General features: G+C 41.8%; 1 pseudogene; it reads right to left on the reverse strand.

Moving 5' to 3' along the window:
- Positions 1-1,647: 1,647 nt before the first annotated feature.
- The window catches only part of LOC124665039, a 30,573-nt pseudogene continuing 17,256 nt past the window's right edge, over positions 1,648-14,964 (reverse strand).

A 14,964-nucleotide genomic window follows, 5' to 3' on the forward strand; every position in this document is an offset into this window, starting at 1 on the left:
AATCAGCATACGAGAAAACAATGTTTGCCATATGAGCCAAATACAAACAAGCAAACAATAAACATCATTTGCGACCATCCAAAACAGAGTAGGTCTGCATACGTGCAAACAATAACCGTCTGCGAAATTGACCCCTTCGCACACAACACATTGACTACCTTTACCATAGTGATGGTTGGATAAACCGTGTGACGAGCCATTTCAGTCGTTATATGCTTAACTCTACTACATACTACTAGAGGTTATTTATTGCTTTGACACAGAGGACGATGGCTGAAATCAGAGCTCTAGCAAGGGCACCACAATACACCTGTGACCAAAACCGCGGAGATTAAGTGTCCACAGCGTTTCCTCTTGAAGGCGTCCCGGAGGACGGAGTGCGAGCAGAGCACCGTCTGGCCACCGCGTTTGATCGTGTGGAGCTGGCACAGCGCACGGCCGGCGACCTTCCACGCGAAGCCGCACAGGCTGATGTTGTCCCGCCGTATCGCGTACTGGTAGACGATCTGGTAGATCGCGCAGGCCTCGCCGAACACCTCGTTGTGGTTCCTCGGGCTCTCATTAAACTCCTCAGAATGGTACAGTATCTGTAAGTGCGGCCGGGTTTGAGTGCTTTCAATGCGCGGAAGATTGGTGAGATATGCAACATGCTTACCCGCTTATATTTTTGGTAAAGCTCCAGAAACCTCTTGTTTCTCTCTTCTTTGCTGTGTACTTGGCACCGTAGAAGGATGTGCTCTCCCTTCGATAGTCTTGGTAATGGCTTGTCCACTGCTCCCTGCACTCTTTGGTTACCACTTCCTCTGTAAAGCACGTCAGGACTGCTATATCTGAAACACATAAGGGAGACAGGAAACAAGACTACAGGTAAGCACTGTTTGAAACCAGAGACAGCTAGAACTGTTGTTATTGTCAATTTACCCGCCAAAAGGTGCATTCATGTATGGTAACCGAATTGAGGTCACGTTAGCAGAGTGTACACAAAACTAATCATAACCATGTGTTTGTGTACTAACTTTATGGCCTAGCACATGCTAAACTATACTTCACTGCCTAAAAATCCTAGAACCGAGGCATAGATAGGTGCATCTCTATTGACAACAACCAAGTGACATGGATATTTCTTCAGTAAGGTAGTGCAAGCAGGTGGAACTTGGAACTGCAAAAAAAGACAGATAAGCTAGAAACCCAATGAGAACATGAAACTCAAAGGTGCACCCAGGTGGGAAATCTATTTTCGGAATGTCAAAAGTTTTGGTACAAAAAGGGTATAAAAATTGCTTCTTTAAGCACTGAAAATGTTTTTTTATGACCAGAATGTTCCTTTTCCCATGAAAATTTACAAGCATAAAAAAGACTCAAACATTGAAAGGTGTATTTTTTTCGGATTTTAGTACACTTCCATGTTTTTATTCAAATTCTGACCATCACCTAAAAGTAGTGAAAGGGCTAAATTTTGTAGGAAGTTAATGCTTGGGAAGTCTCCAAGCCGTTAGTACCTCTGGTGACCAAAAAGCAAACTAGAAATAGCAACTTACTGACTGATGGAAAAATGTCATACTGTTGTGACATTGCGTTTGCTTGATCATAAATTTTTCCCAGCACTGATGTCGAATGGTAGGTCCGATGTGTTTTCCCATCCATATGTGGATATTCTTTGACCTTCAGTGTGTGGGGGATATCGATCTATTTGAAAGATAAACAGAGAAGGAAGGCTTAAACATCAGTTAGAGTACAATACGGCATAATTTTCTTACAAATGAAATCAAAATTATTCACAAATTTTTAAAAAATCCACATCATGTCTTCCTTTTCAACATCACAACTTGCGATGTTTCACAAAATGACAAGATTTTTTATGTGCATTTAGAAGAAAAAATAGCTAAGAGGTTGGGCCAACATGCAGAGGCCGAGGATTAAGCTCTTTAATAGTTGTATGAGCTTGGTGCAACAATAGACCTATCAGCCTTGTGCATAGTGTGGCCAAGCTGATTGCAAAAACCATGTCTCTTCGGCTGACCCCTATTCTGCCATCCATGGTCACTCCCAATCAATTTGCTTTCATTCGTGGTCATACTATTCAGGATAACTTCATGCTTGTTCAGCAGCTAGCTAAGTCCTTTCACTCTGCCAATGCCCCTACTGTCTTCAGCTTTTGATACAGTATCCTGATCGTTCTTGATCGAGCTCATGCAGCACCTTGGCTTTGGGCATATTTGGATTAATCTGATCTGCTTGTTGCTGTCAACCGCCTCTACCAGAATTTTGGTCAACACCAATCCCTCCGCTGAATTCTTCCACCACCGTGGTGTCAGGTGGGGGATCCCCTATCCCCAATGCTCTTTGTTCTAGTTATGCAGGTATTTCACTACTTGGTCGACCTATCTGCTCATTTGGGACTGCTTGCAGCTCTGCCGAGCAGCTGGGGTGCTTGCCGCACATCTCTTTATGCTGATGATATCATGATCTTCTTCAAGCCCACCCTTAGTGACTATGATACCATCAAGCAATTGATACAAATGTTTGGGGAAGCCACTGGTCTTCATACTAATATCCTCAAGAGTGCAGCTACTCCGATCAGATGTTCTGAGATGGATAGGCAACTAATTGCTGATCAGTTGCTTTGCCCTATCCTTGACTTTCCTATCACCTACCTTGGTGTGCCTCTATCCATTTACAAGTTGCGGGCCCAGGACCTTCAACCCATCATCGACACCCTCCACTGCAAGCTCTTTGGATGGCATGCCAACCTCCTCTCTAAGGGAGATCGCCTTGTGTTGGTCAAGTCTGTGCTATCTGCAGTCCCCATCCACACTATGTTAGCTACTGATATCCCCAAACCTGCTAGTGAGGCTATCGTCAAATGCTAACGGAACTTCTTCTGGTCTGCCGGTTGCAATGATGGCGGTGGGGGCTGTGCCATCGCCTGGAAAGATGTATGTCGTCATGTTGAGTTGGGAGGCCTTGGCGTGCTGGACATCAAACGCCTGAGTTGGGCACTGCGTGCCAGATGGCCCTGGCTCCGCCGTGTTGACCCTGCGAAACCATGGGCCATGTTCCCTATCCACTCCAATGCTCATGTTGAAGCTCTTGTTCATTTGGCCACCTCAATCAAGCTAGGCAATGGCACCAAGGTGCTTTTCTGGTCTGACAGATGGATCGCCGGACAGAATATTTCCCAGCTTGCTCCAGCTGTCCTTGCTGCTGTTCGCCCCAGCGCTGTCAGCTCCAGATCTGTTGCTGAGGGTCTTACCAATAATTCTTGGATCAGGGACTGGAACTCTCTCCGTTGAAGGGGTTCTGCAGTTTTTGCTTTTGGTCGATCTCACAGAAGCTCAAGTGCTGTCGCCTGCCACTGAGGATGAGTTCATCTAGAATCTCTCAAGCTCCGGTCTATACTCTAGCAAGTCTGCGTACAGTGCCCTTTTTGCCGGAAGAACTTTATCTCCGCACCATTTGGCCATTTGGGATTGCTGGGTTCCCCTCAAGTGCAAAGTGTTTGCTTGGCTTGCTGCGGCTGATCGCTGCTGGACCAGTGAGCGCAGGCTGCGATATGGCCTATCTACTTCTGACACTTGTGCTGTTTGTGATCAAGAATCCGAGTGAATTAGTCATCTTCTGCTGCAATGCCCTTTTGCCAAGCAAGTCTGTTTCCATACCCTGTCTAGACTTGGCTTGCAGGCCCGTTTGCCATGCCCTGATGAGACTTTCTCGTCTTGGTTTGAGATGGCTGCCACTCGTGTCGCCCCAGCCTGCTCAAGGCTGCAAGGTCCATCATCATTCTCACCTTGTGGAGAATTTGGAAATCCAGGAATGATGTCGTCTTCAACAGCTTGAGCCCTTGTCACATGGATCTCTCGTTCTCTATCCTCGAGGAGGCTCGGCTATGGATTCTTGCCGGCGCCAAGGAGTTACGTCGCTTACCTCTCCATGCTCGACCTCCGGACTCTCTGGCCGATGGGTTAACAAATGTTAACCCATGTATAGTTTTCTTCTTTTTGTCCTTGTCTTTTAGATCCTTTTTTTTAGTTTCTCTGCCTTTCTTTTGTAGTGCCGCTAGAGTTTGTACAGTTTTCCGCCTCTTTGCGGCTCCTTCTAATATACAAAGACACTCGCTTAGGCGTGTGTTAGAGAAAAAATAAAATATGCCATTATTGTAAAATTTGGACTAACAAAACTCCTCTTGAAGGAGCTCAATACCTTGGGCTGCTAGTTCAAGGTCTCTAGTATCATATACTGAACTGCATGCTACCTAAGATGGCGGAACCACTATGATGATTGTTAAGAGAATATTTTACTCAGCACATAATGCTACCCACGCCTCTAATTCTGATTACTAACCCTTGTGGACTCTACTCCTGAGATGGATGCCACAAAATAAACTTTTTCGATATTGAAGTACAAACCAGCTGACAACAACACACTGACAGTAAAAAAAGAGGATGCCGATAGTCAGAACTACAATTCATATGAGACCAGGACAGATAATAACCTTGTTCCCTGTCTTGGGGGCATCCAAGGCCTCATAGTAAATGTCACATAACTCAAGCATCTTAGTCTTTATCATTTCCCGTTTATGTTCTTGAACTTCACTTGTCAAGAGTTGATCCATATATACCAACCAACAATCCGCAGCTGTACTCATCACATAACTGAGGGTAGGAAATTATCAAATTATCTTACCATATAGTTTCTATAATTCACATGTAAAGGTCTACAAAATGGTCACACAAAACTAGATAACTTAAAAGCATATGGATCAGATATGATGTCTCTACATGCATCTTATCTTGGTACTACAGTTACACCCATCTTGCATATACTTGCTACGTGTTACTGTACACATACGTTATCACTTTAAGCATATTCACATACTATTTCCAAGAAACCCAACGAAAAATAGATGAAAATATTGCACGTGAATCCATAGTTTTTAGCATATATTAGAACACTTTGTATTTTCACATTGCATGCGAGTGCATAGTTTTTATGCAATATCTTAAAAAACACACATACAAAAGAGTATGTAATAGTGTGGCACACATGTGGAGTTATATACTCCCCATACCATGTCTACATACTTCCGTTAAACTAGATATCTCTACATTGTAAGGAACAAATCTTTGATTGGAGGAAATCACACCTAGTAATAAGATAACGGTTTCCTTTATGCGGAGCTCGAGGCACCGTTCAACGAGGATGAAATTTCGGAGGTGGTGCGGCGACTCCCTCATGGGAAGGCGCCGGGCCCGGATGGGTTTACGGCGGAATTCCTCCAGAGTTGTCGGGCCATGGTGAAGGGTGAGTTTATGGCCACATTTGCCAAGTTGTCCAAGTTGTGCGGGTGCGAAATTCAGGGTCTTAACGAAGCACCGCTAATCCTGCTGCCCAAACGACCAGGCACGGCGGCCTTGGGTGATTACCGCCCCATCAGCCTGATACACATTTTCGCTAAGCTGGTAGCGAAGACTTTGGTGAATAGGCTCGCCCCTAGGATGGAGTTGCTAGTGGATCGCAACCAGTGCACTTTCATTAGGAAATGCAACATTCACGACAACTTTATGTTGGTAGAGCAGATGGCGAGGTTCCTACACCACCTTAAGGAACCCAGGGTGATGCTCAAGCTGGACATAGCTAAAGCCTTCGACTTGGTCTCCTCGGGATTGCTAATTCAGGTTCTCTCGGAAACTGGGTTTTGGATCAAGGTTTTGTGAGCTTGTGGCCATACGGGTGATGCTCAATAGCGAGCCAGGCCCCCCATCTGGCACCGGAGGGTTATGAGACAGGGGATCCCTTGTTGCCATCATTGTTGGTGTTGATCATGAACACGCTTAGTAGGGTGCCGGCGAAAGCCATGGAGCTAGGCATGTTGCAAAGGCTGGTCCACCAAGAGATGACGATTTCGGTCTCGCTCTATGCGAATGACGTGGTGATCTTCTACCACCTGGATGAGGCAGATCTGCATGCGGTTTGTGCCAACCTCAAGGTTTTTGGCGAAGCCTCTGAATTGCGCACCAACTTTGCAAAATGCTCGGAATCAGATTCTACCCCGTCAAGTACTTGGAATACCCTAGCTATTCGTTGACTCCCAGCTGAAGCTTTCCAACCGATGATCGATCGGATTGGGATAAGTTGCCGACATGGAAGGCAGCCATGATGCCTAGAGCGGGACAACTTACCCTCATTCGCTCGGTGCTCGCCGCAATCCCTCTTCCAACTTATGGTGCTTTCCCTAAACAAGAAGGCCCTTAAGCAGGTGATTAAGATTTTGCGCGGATTCATATGGGTGCGCAGGAAGGATGTTGAGGGTGGACACTGGGACAAGGTGAGTAGGCCGATGTGCTACTGAGGCCTTGGTATACCAGACCCTGCACGCATGGCCATCAGCCCTAGGGCCCGTTGGTTGTGGAGGATGCGTACAGATCCCTTGCGACCTGGGCGCGGGCTTGACATGCAGTTCACTAGGAGTGAGCGCGATATTTTCTTTGCTTCCACAGTGATGGTGTTGGGCGATGGATCCTCCACTCTTTTCTAGGAGGATAGATGGTTGGATGGGAAGTCAATCGGATAAATAGTGCCTAATTTACTGGCGCTAATTCCACAATGCCCTAGGAAGCGATGTACGGTGGAACATGCACTTACCGAATGCAGCTGGATCACATATATTTCAGGGGTTGTAAACTCTCCGGCACTTTGGCAGTAGATTCAGCTGTGGACCAGGATACAGGGGTGCACCTGATGGATGAGCTTTACAAGCTTGTTTGGCCAGTTCTCCTCTAAGACCTGCTACGATGCCCCTTTCCAAGGGTCGTTAGTCGTCTCGGGGTCTTGGAAGTTGAACTGGAAATTCCGGGTGCCACCTAGGGTGTGGTTCGATGTTGGACGGGTGAGAGACTCGCGTGCCGCCGGTTGCCTCATCGGCCGTGATCCATGTTCTGTGACCATTCGGAGGAGGCTATGTCACACATTCTGACAGGGTGCCCGTTTTCGCGGACTGTCTGGCATGAGGTCATATCCTGGATCCGATCTACTGCTGGACCTCCCATTGCTGAAGGGGACTTCGTGGAGTGATGGACGCTGGTGGTGCAATCCAACCGACATCATATGGGCAAAGGAACCTACTCATTGATTATACTCACGGCATGGTGAATTTAGAAGCATATGAACACGATCGTCTTCAACAACGAGCTACCTTCAATGGACTGCCTAGTCGACACGATCAAATCCGAGGCAAGATCATGGAGCGGATGCGGGAGCACGAGGGCTACGCCAACTTCTCCCTTAGACTAGGTTTCTTGGGTTGAGTTGTATGGTGTGGGCGTTGGTCCACTATTAGGACTAGTAAATACAACTTCATTTTCTATCAATGAATGGGTGTTGGTCCACTCTTCGGACTTGTAAATACAACTTCTTTTTCTATCAATGAATCGAAACGCAAAGCTTTTTGCGTTTTCGCGAAAAAAAGTTTCATGTATGCGCATGTGCGTGCGAGCTTTTGTGATTTTAGCTGGAAATGCTAACGAATGTGGTATACACCAATACTTGGGAGTCGGAATAAAATGACGATTGACTAAATCATAAAATTATGTAAAGAAAGGGCACAAATTTGTAAACATAAAACACATCCAACAGCCAGGATTGGTGCCTAAAACTTACAAGGAGGGAATATTTTGAAAGGATAGCACATGCCAACATTATAACAATCTCTGATCTTAAGTTTTCAACTAGCCATGATGATTACCCACAAAATGAATATGATGTTACAATATTTTAATTATGTATTGAGTACTGACAACAACTTAAATATCATCATTAATTAGATGCACAGTGCTTTTTGGCACTATTCAGCTATCTTGGAGGCTTTGCCAGGCAATAACATAATCGTAAGATAATAATACCTGGGTGTAAATCTAGTTTTTAAAAACTCATGGAATAAAAGGATTTCCAGATCCGGACCATTGAAATTTTGAGGCTTCTTCTGTACAGTCTTTTTTGGCGGGACCCTTTGAACCCATGCTTCAGATGGTCTGAAGTGCTCCAGTAACTGAAAGGTTTTTTTTTCAAGAAAAAGTGAGAGTTCTGCAGAATGATGGCATAAAACAAAATATGAAACAATGGCATAGGCTCTTGTAAGCATAGTGAATGACCCCAAAGGCACACAAATCGTAACTCTTCTCATTTTTTAAGTTAAATAAGTCACAGCATGTTCAGCAGAAGTACATTTATTAAATTCTAAATTCTAAACAAAGATTTTTTTTTTTGAAGATAAATTCTAAACAAAGATGGTATGGAGAAATGAATGGTTATTGATAAATTTTTGAATATTATATATTTTTAATTTTTTTTGGAACAAACTATCCATACCAAATCGTAATACAAACTTGCAATTGAGCTGGAAGATAAAAAAAAGTAATGCACGTTGGTAGAAGAAAATATAATATATTAGCAATCAATGTTCTCCAAGGGATTATGTTGGTAATCAGATATATCTGAACCAAAAATTTCACTGCAAAATGGCAGACAAAAACTAGCCGACCTGTGGGTTTCTTGAGACGAAGAAACTGTCGCCGTCGTGATCGCCGCCTGCCATTTCATCAGCTAAAGAGCGTGGCCCGGAAATAGGAAAAAGTATAACATATTTGGAGAAGCCCACGATATTCTTCTCTAAATCAGGAATATGAGTTGCAGTTAAGACATGTATATCTCCAAAATGTAACCCAGGATATCTGTAGACAAGAACCTCTCCAGAAAGTTGGCCATTCTCACTGTTAAATGAAATAAAGATAGTTAAAGAATAGAAGTTAGAGTACTGATTTTTTTTCCAGTAAACCAAAACTCGTTACTTCAAAAGATATTTAACTACTTTTTGTGAATTCATTGTTCATCCTGAGAGCATGTGCTCCCAGGATCCATCTGATAGTAAAAAGCAGATTGAGAGAAACCATTATCTTATTCATGTTAAACTGCAACTGAGATTGTTAGATTTAAAATTGCGACAAGAGGAGAAAGGAAAAGCATCAGGATGACATGATAGATTGTTTGAACTGAAATCAACATGGTGGATCACTGGATATTGCTACAACAGTTCAACTTACTGTATAACACAAACTTCATTGGGCTTTAGTGTCCCTGTAGGGTCTGTTGCGCCGATCAGATTGTAAGTCTCGTCTATCGGAATTCTTCCTAGTTTGATCCCTTCTCTTTCCTCTCGAATCATTTCAGACAGCTGGTATTTCAAATAAGCCTCATCTTCAGGGTGGATTCCAGATAGAATCATTCGTGCCGACATTGAGTCATCCATGTCAGCATGGTTATATGCAACTGTAAATAGGGACTACATTAATAGAAGGACCAAGCCAAGGCTTCAAAATGACTATGTACAATAGTTGGAAAGTGATAATTTTCTAACATTAAAGAAATACAACTCCTGCCACATAATATTGCTAAATAAATGCTCTATTCACAATATTTTAGACTAACCTTCGAGAGAATCACTAGTGTTATAACAAGCTTTCTCAACATCTTTTACTGCCTTCCTTTGAAGCTCCAAAAAATAATCCACTGGAACCCCCCATAATGAAGCAATGTAATTAAGACCTTCGATGTATAGGCTCTTTTGGGACGATTGCTGAGACCAAAAGGAAAGGATTTTAACACTGGTAGAAAAGTTTGAAGAAAAAATATGCATATTTATCAAAAGATAGTACTACCACGGTTTAGAAATAAAATGTATTAGTGTCAGCTACCAAAACCAGTTCACCCAATACTTAAGCAGTGGGTAGAGTGGGCAACCCTACTCAGGCATGAACACTGAACACCCGTTCAGCATATACGCTCGAAGAAGGTAAGGAGAATGTGACCAAAATACATTACCATCTCCAATACATATTGATAAATGTTTAAGATTTTTCAGGATAATATGAAAAACTACATGTGCATATTCCAGTCATACAAACTACTTAAGCCTGACAACCAAATATACATGGCCATCAATTACCCTCTCAAGTTTTTAGTTAATTTTTTTCTGAACAAGTTCGTTGGAACAAAAAGGAAAATTCTTTTATGAAGAGTAGACTTCTGGCTATCACTCTCCTCGCCAACTTCCCATAAATTTGTAGTATGTTGGCGATTTCCATCCTTGTTTCTTTCAAGCAAATTCAATTAGAACTGGGAACTCGAAATGATAGTTCTGCTAAACTAAGAAGTTGGTTCTACAACTTTTATGGGGACTTTCCCAGTTTTTACCAAAAACAAAATGGTTTGGATGATTTCATCTGCATTATGGTTGGCACCAGATATCCCCCCTACTTGTACATAAATCCAATAAACACAGGTCTAAGTTGCTTACCTTGTAGAAACTATTTCCAATGAGTTGAAGGACTGCCCGTCTAGTAGATTTGGATCAGGTGACACTTTTATCATTGATGGTCGTATATTAATAGTTCTGGGAGGAAGCTGCAATAGAGAAGAATAGATTCTTAAAAACCTAGATAAATAAATTTCAGAAAATTGACAGATGGTCAACAAAAATGATGCTTGGAAAAGAAAACCAAAGATTTTGCTTCCACTTATCCATGACTGACGACAAAATAACAGAGAATTCAAATATAAGCTTTATTGTGAAGTTTGGCCATATTCTAGAACGGAATTCTCAGGCCAATACGATCAATGACTTCGTACTATTGCCATGCACTTTGTGATATATATAATGTACTACCTCCACTCCAAAGCTTAAGGCTTATATTATTTTTAGAAAGTCAAACTATGTCAAGTTTGACCAAGTTTTTACCAAAAATCATTAACATGCAAAATACAAAATCAATACCATTAGATAGATAATGAAATATATTTTCATATGGTATCTACAAAATATCATATTTATTGATAGATTTTTCTAAAAGTTTGATCAAATATTATTAGGTTTTACTTTTTAAAAAATATAAGCCTTAAGCTTTGGAATGAGGTAGTATATTCTACATATAGAAACCTTTAATGTACAAAGCAGCCACTCGTTTATTGAACCTGCAAATCTTACAAACAATAAAAATCCTACTAAAAAATGAATTCAAGTTACACCTACCCTTCTATCAACGAGAAGGGTTCCCTTTGCAACAAGTCCATCATAGAACATACGCATCTGCATAAGAACAGGCTGGAGATAGCAAATGAGCAATACACTGATCAGTTAAACAATAGAGTATTTGAGGGGTAAATAAGATCATCAGATGTTTTAGTCCAAAGAATACATATCGCAACCAATGTTAACCTGGCATGGGATATCATCAACCTACTTATGTATTTTCCTATGAAACGTGAGAAGTCATCAAGGTATTTAACAAGCGGAGCAAAATAATGTAGACATGATTACATGACATTTTTGTCCATTTTCTACAAGTTCAGTACGGAATTTAAAAAGTGGGGGAAAATGGTTTAGGACCTAATGGAGACTCCCTGGCCAGTGTACACCGTCGGATGTGCCAACAACTAAATATTTAGGATCAAAAATCCTAATATATGGAGCTTGTCATTGAATGATTAAACATGAATCTAGCAAAATAACAGAGAAAATAACGCAGTTGGATATAAGTTAAACAGATAAATATGAGAACAATATACCATTGGCATTAGGATGGAACTGTTATAGTACTTCTTTAGGTGAGTTCACAAGGGAGTAAAATAAAGTACCACCTTAAGCAGGCAATCTTATCCTCAATTAAGATATGAGTTTGTGTACCGATGATATTTATATCCATAAGCTTCCACTACAGTTATTAGTTGCGTGTTTTTGCATGTGCAGTACATATGTATGAGGTTAATATTTTGCTCACTTCCTTTACCATGCAGTGTAACTGTGCTGCCAAATCAGAATTTACACAAACTAACTCTGGATTCATATCATGTCTATTCAGAATTAAAACTAACTACTCTGCACTAGCTTGTAATATCATACAGGATCTGTGTTTATCAAAGTCTTCAGTTGGCATGTAAATGTGTCCAAAATGAAAAATAATAAAATATCCTTCACAGACCCGATATTTCTGTTTAAAAAATGATAACAAAGAAAAAAAGGTATGATGTTGAGATATCATGTAGATATTGGGAAAAAAAAGAGAAGCACACACGTGCAGGTCATTTGTCCCCAGTAAGTTTCCCTTAAAGACACTTGCAGGGCATTTCTTGGCTAAATCTTCTGATATTAGGCCAGTCCCATCAGTGTGGATCAAAGCATCCCCATGATTAAGAATAATGCTTCCATTTGTATCCTGAAATATTTCCATGAATATAAATTGTACATTCCCGTATCAAGCCAAAACTTCAGAGAAAGAGAGATATTTACCTTGCAAGGTACATCATCAATAGTTATGACATTAACATTTGATAGGTCGTTGGCATCTAGTAGTGTGGTAGCTTTGGATAATACTAAAGAAAACCTGTATTCAATAAGAGAATAAACAAATAAATTTCACCCAAAGAAGAAAGAGTGGCTGCAGCTGAAGACGAAGAGAACAGGCAGACAAGAGAAGCATCCGTTCTTCATTTCCACTACATAGTATGTTGAAACATCCCAAGCACAGTAACACTGAAAGAAACATGGGAGATAACAAAAATAGGCTATGAACTTGTGTAGAAACATCACATGTGTTGTCAAATCGAATAAAATTTCATGTTTTAAGTTTTAAAATCTGACAACTCTTTTTATAATCTTTTCAGCAGTCCAAGCTCCAATGCAGATAGAAAAAGCACAAAGTTACAAACAGGACATGTCCTAGAAGATATGCTTATAGGTATGCAATAAATAGTCGGTACTGTGAAACAAAGAAAATAGATCCTAACCTGGCCAAATATTTTGCCACGGTGGGCACAGTGTGAATATGCATAAACATCTTACGGGCCTCATCAATAGTTTTGTTGGAGAGGATATAAGGCTCGTCCCTGTCCCATCCAGACTCAGTACGAACAAAGTAACACTTGACAGAGGAACTATATTTTTGGTTTCCATCTTTCTTTCTTTTCTCCTTCCCTCCATTTTTGAAAACTGGCAACACAGTCAGACAAGTGAATACAAATAATTGAACCTAACAAGTGTAGTTAGTATCATAAGAGACAGCTTTTCTATATACAAAAAAGTGTAGTCCCGATGGTTCACATTAGTACAGAAAACATGAAAAACTAGTAACTTGTCCATTTATATCTAAGGTTACCAAGGCTTCTTGCAAAACCCCAAACCATCAAGCAAAAAGCATATTTTTCATCAAAAGAGGATGAATTTATTGTGACAATTCAAGAGTAGAGGAACTTTTCATGATTTTGTTTCCTTATTAATCATGTTCTACATAACAAGGATGTGCTAGAGGAATTATGTTGTAATTTAATCTTCGTTCAAATATGCCAAAGGGTAAACAAAGAACACATGTATAATGTTCTCATTAAGAGTACAACTTGCATGGCATGATCACCATGTATTTAAAGTTAAGCAAAGAAAAATGCATAGAAAGTATTGGATAACTGTTGGTGCATCTGTTGGGCTGTCTTCTTGTTCTCTGTTGTGGCCCATCTGGCCCAGCCCAGTTCCTTACCTATATAAGGTGCTTCTATCTCTCGTAACCCTAACAAGAGAGTTTCTCCCTGCAGCCACCATCTATCCCTACCTCAGGTTAGGCCCTCACCTCTATCTACATGGTATCAGAGCAAGGGGCAACGACAGGCTGCTACGGCAAGGAGGGGAAGGTAGTGACAAGTAAGGAGATGAAGAGGGCATCCTGCGGGTAAGCCCTTTGGTGTTTTTGAGAGGTTAGTTTGGTGTCAAGCATGGGGAGAACGGGGATTTGGCCAAGACTATAGAGAAGCTAGCAGAACTTATCACTACCAAAGGAGATGGAGGAGGATCTGCTGGAGGGGAGCAATCGTTCCCCATACCGACATCGGTCAGAAACTTGAGCTGCCGGCAAATGAAATCAAGTTGGAAGGAGTGGCCAACTATCTCCGATGGTCAAGGAGGGCGCTGTTGATTTTGAACTCGAAAGGGCTAGATGAACGTGTGAGTGGTGAAGCTACAGAACCAGCAGACAAGACCAGTCCTGAATGGAAGAAGTGGAATCCCATAAATTCTCTGATTGTGGCATGATTGCTTGACTCTTTGGTTCCTAACATTATTGCTTCTATAGAGGCACTCACAAAGGCTTCAGGGGTATGGGACACCCTATCAAATCTCTATTCTGGAAAGGGGAATATTATATTGATTTCTTAGATTGAGGATAAAGTGCATGACTAGCAACAAGGAAACAAAACTGTGATGGCATATGTGGCTGAGTTGCAGCATCTTTGGGGAGATTTAGATCATCTTGATCCTCTGGAACTTGCCCATGGGGAATGCGTGAGTGCTGCTGCAAGCTGGATTGAACGTCGGCGCGTCATAAAGTTCTTGAAAGGTCTTAATCAAGATTTTGAGGGATGAAGGGCTGCTTTACTGCATCAAACCACTACCCCTTCTCTCAAAAAAGCCATTGCAGCTATGTCCAGAGATGAAGTGCGTCTGAATATGACAAAGGACAGCGATTCTATCCCCATCCGACCGTCTACACAACCGAGAGACAAGAGATGAGAGACTGCTATACTTGTGGATAGAAGGGACACTTGAAGCATCAGTGTACCTCCTTTGCTACACCCGGTAGGGGGAGAGGAGGATACAGAGGAAGAGGTGATGGTAGAGGTGGTGGACAACAATATGGCAGAGGTGGTGGACAGCCATATGGACAGCAGTATGGCAGAGATGGTGGAAAACAATATGGCAAAGGTGGTGGATAGCCATATGGACATCAGTATGGCAGTGATGGTGGACAGCAGCACGCTACATCACCCAAGGCACATATGACAGCAGCTTCAGAGCCAACTACCAGTACCTTTCAGGGACAATCAAAGGAAGAAGGACAAAATGAAGCAACCTTTGGAAACTTTGCTCAATAT

Source organism: Lolium rigidum, chromosome 6 (genome assembly GCF_022539505.1).
Source record: "Lolium rigidum isolate FL_2022 chromosome 6, APGP_CSIRO_Lrig_0.1, whole genome shotgun sequence".
In the NCBI taxonomy this organism is placed as follows: Eukaryota; Viridiplantae; Streptophyta; class Magnoliopsida; order Poales; family Poaceae; genus Lolium; species Lolium rigidum.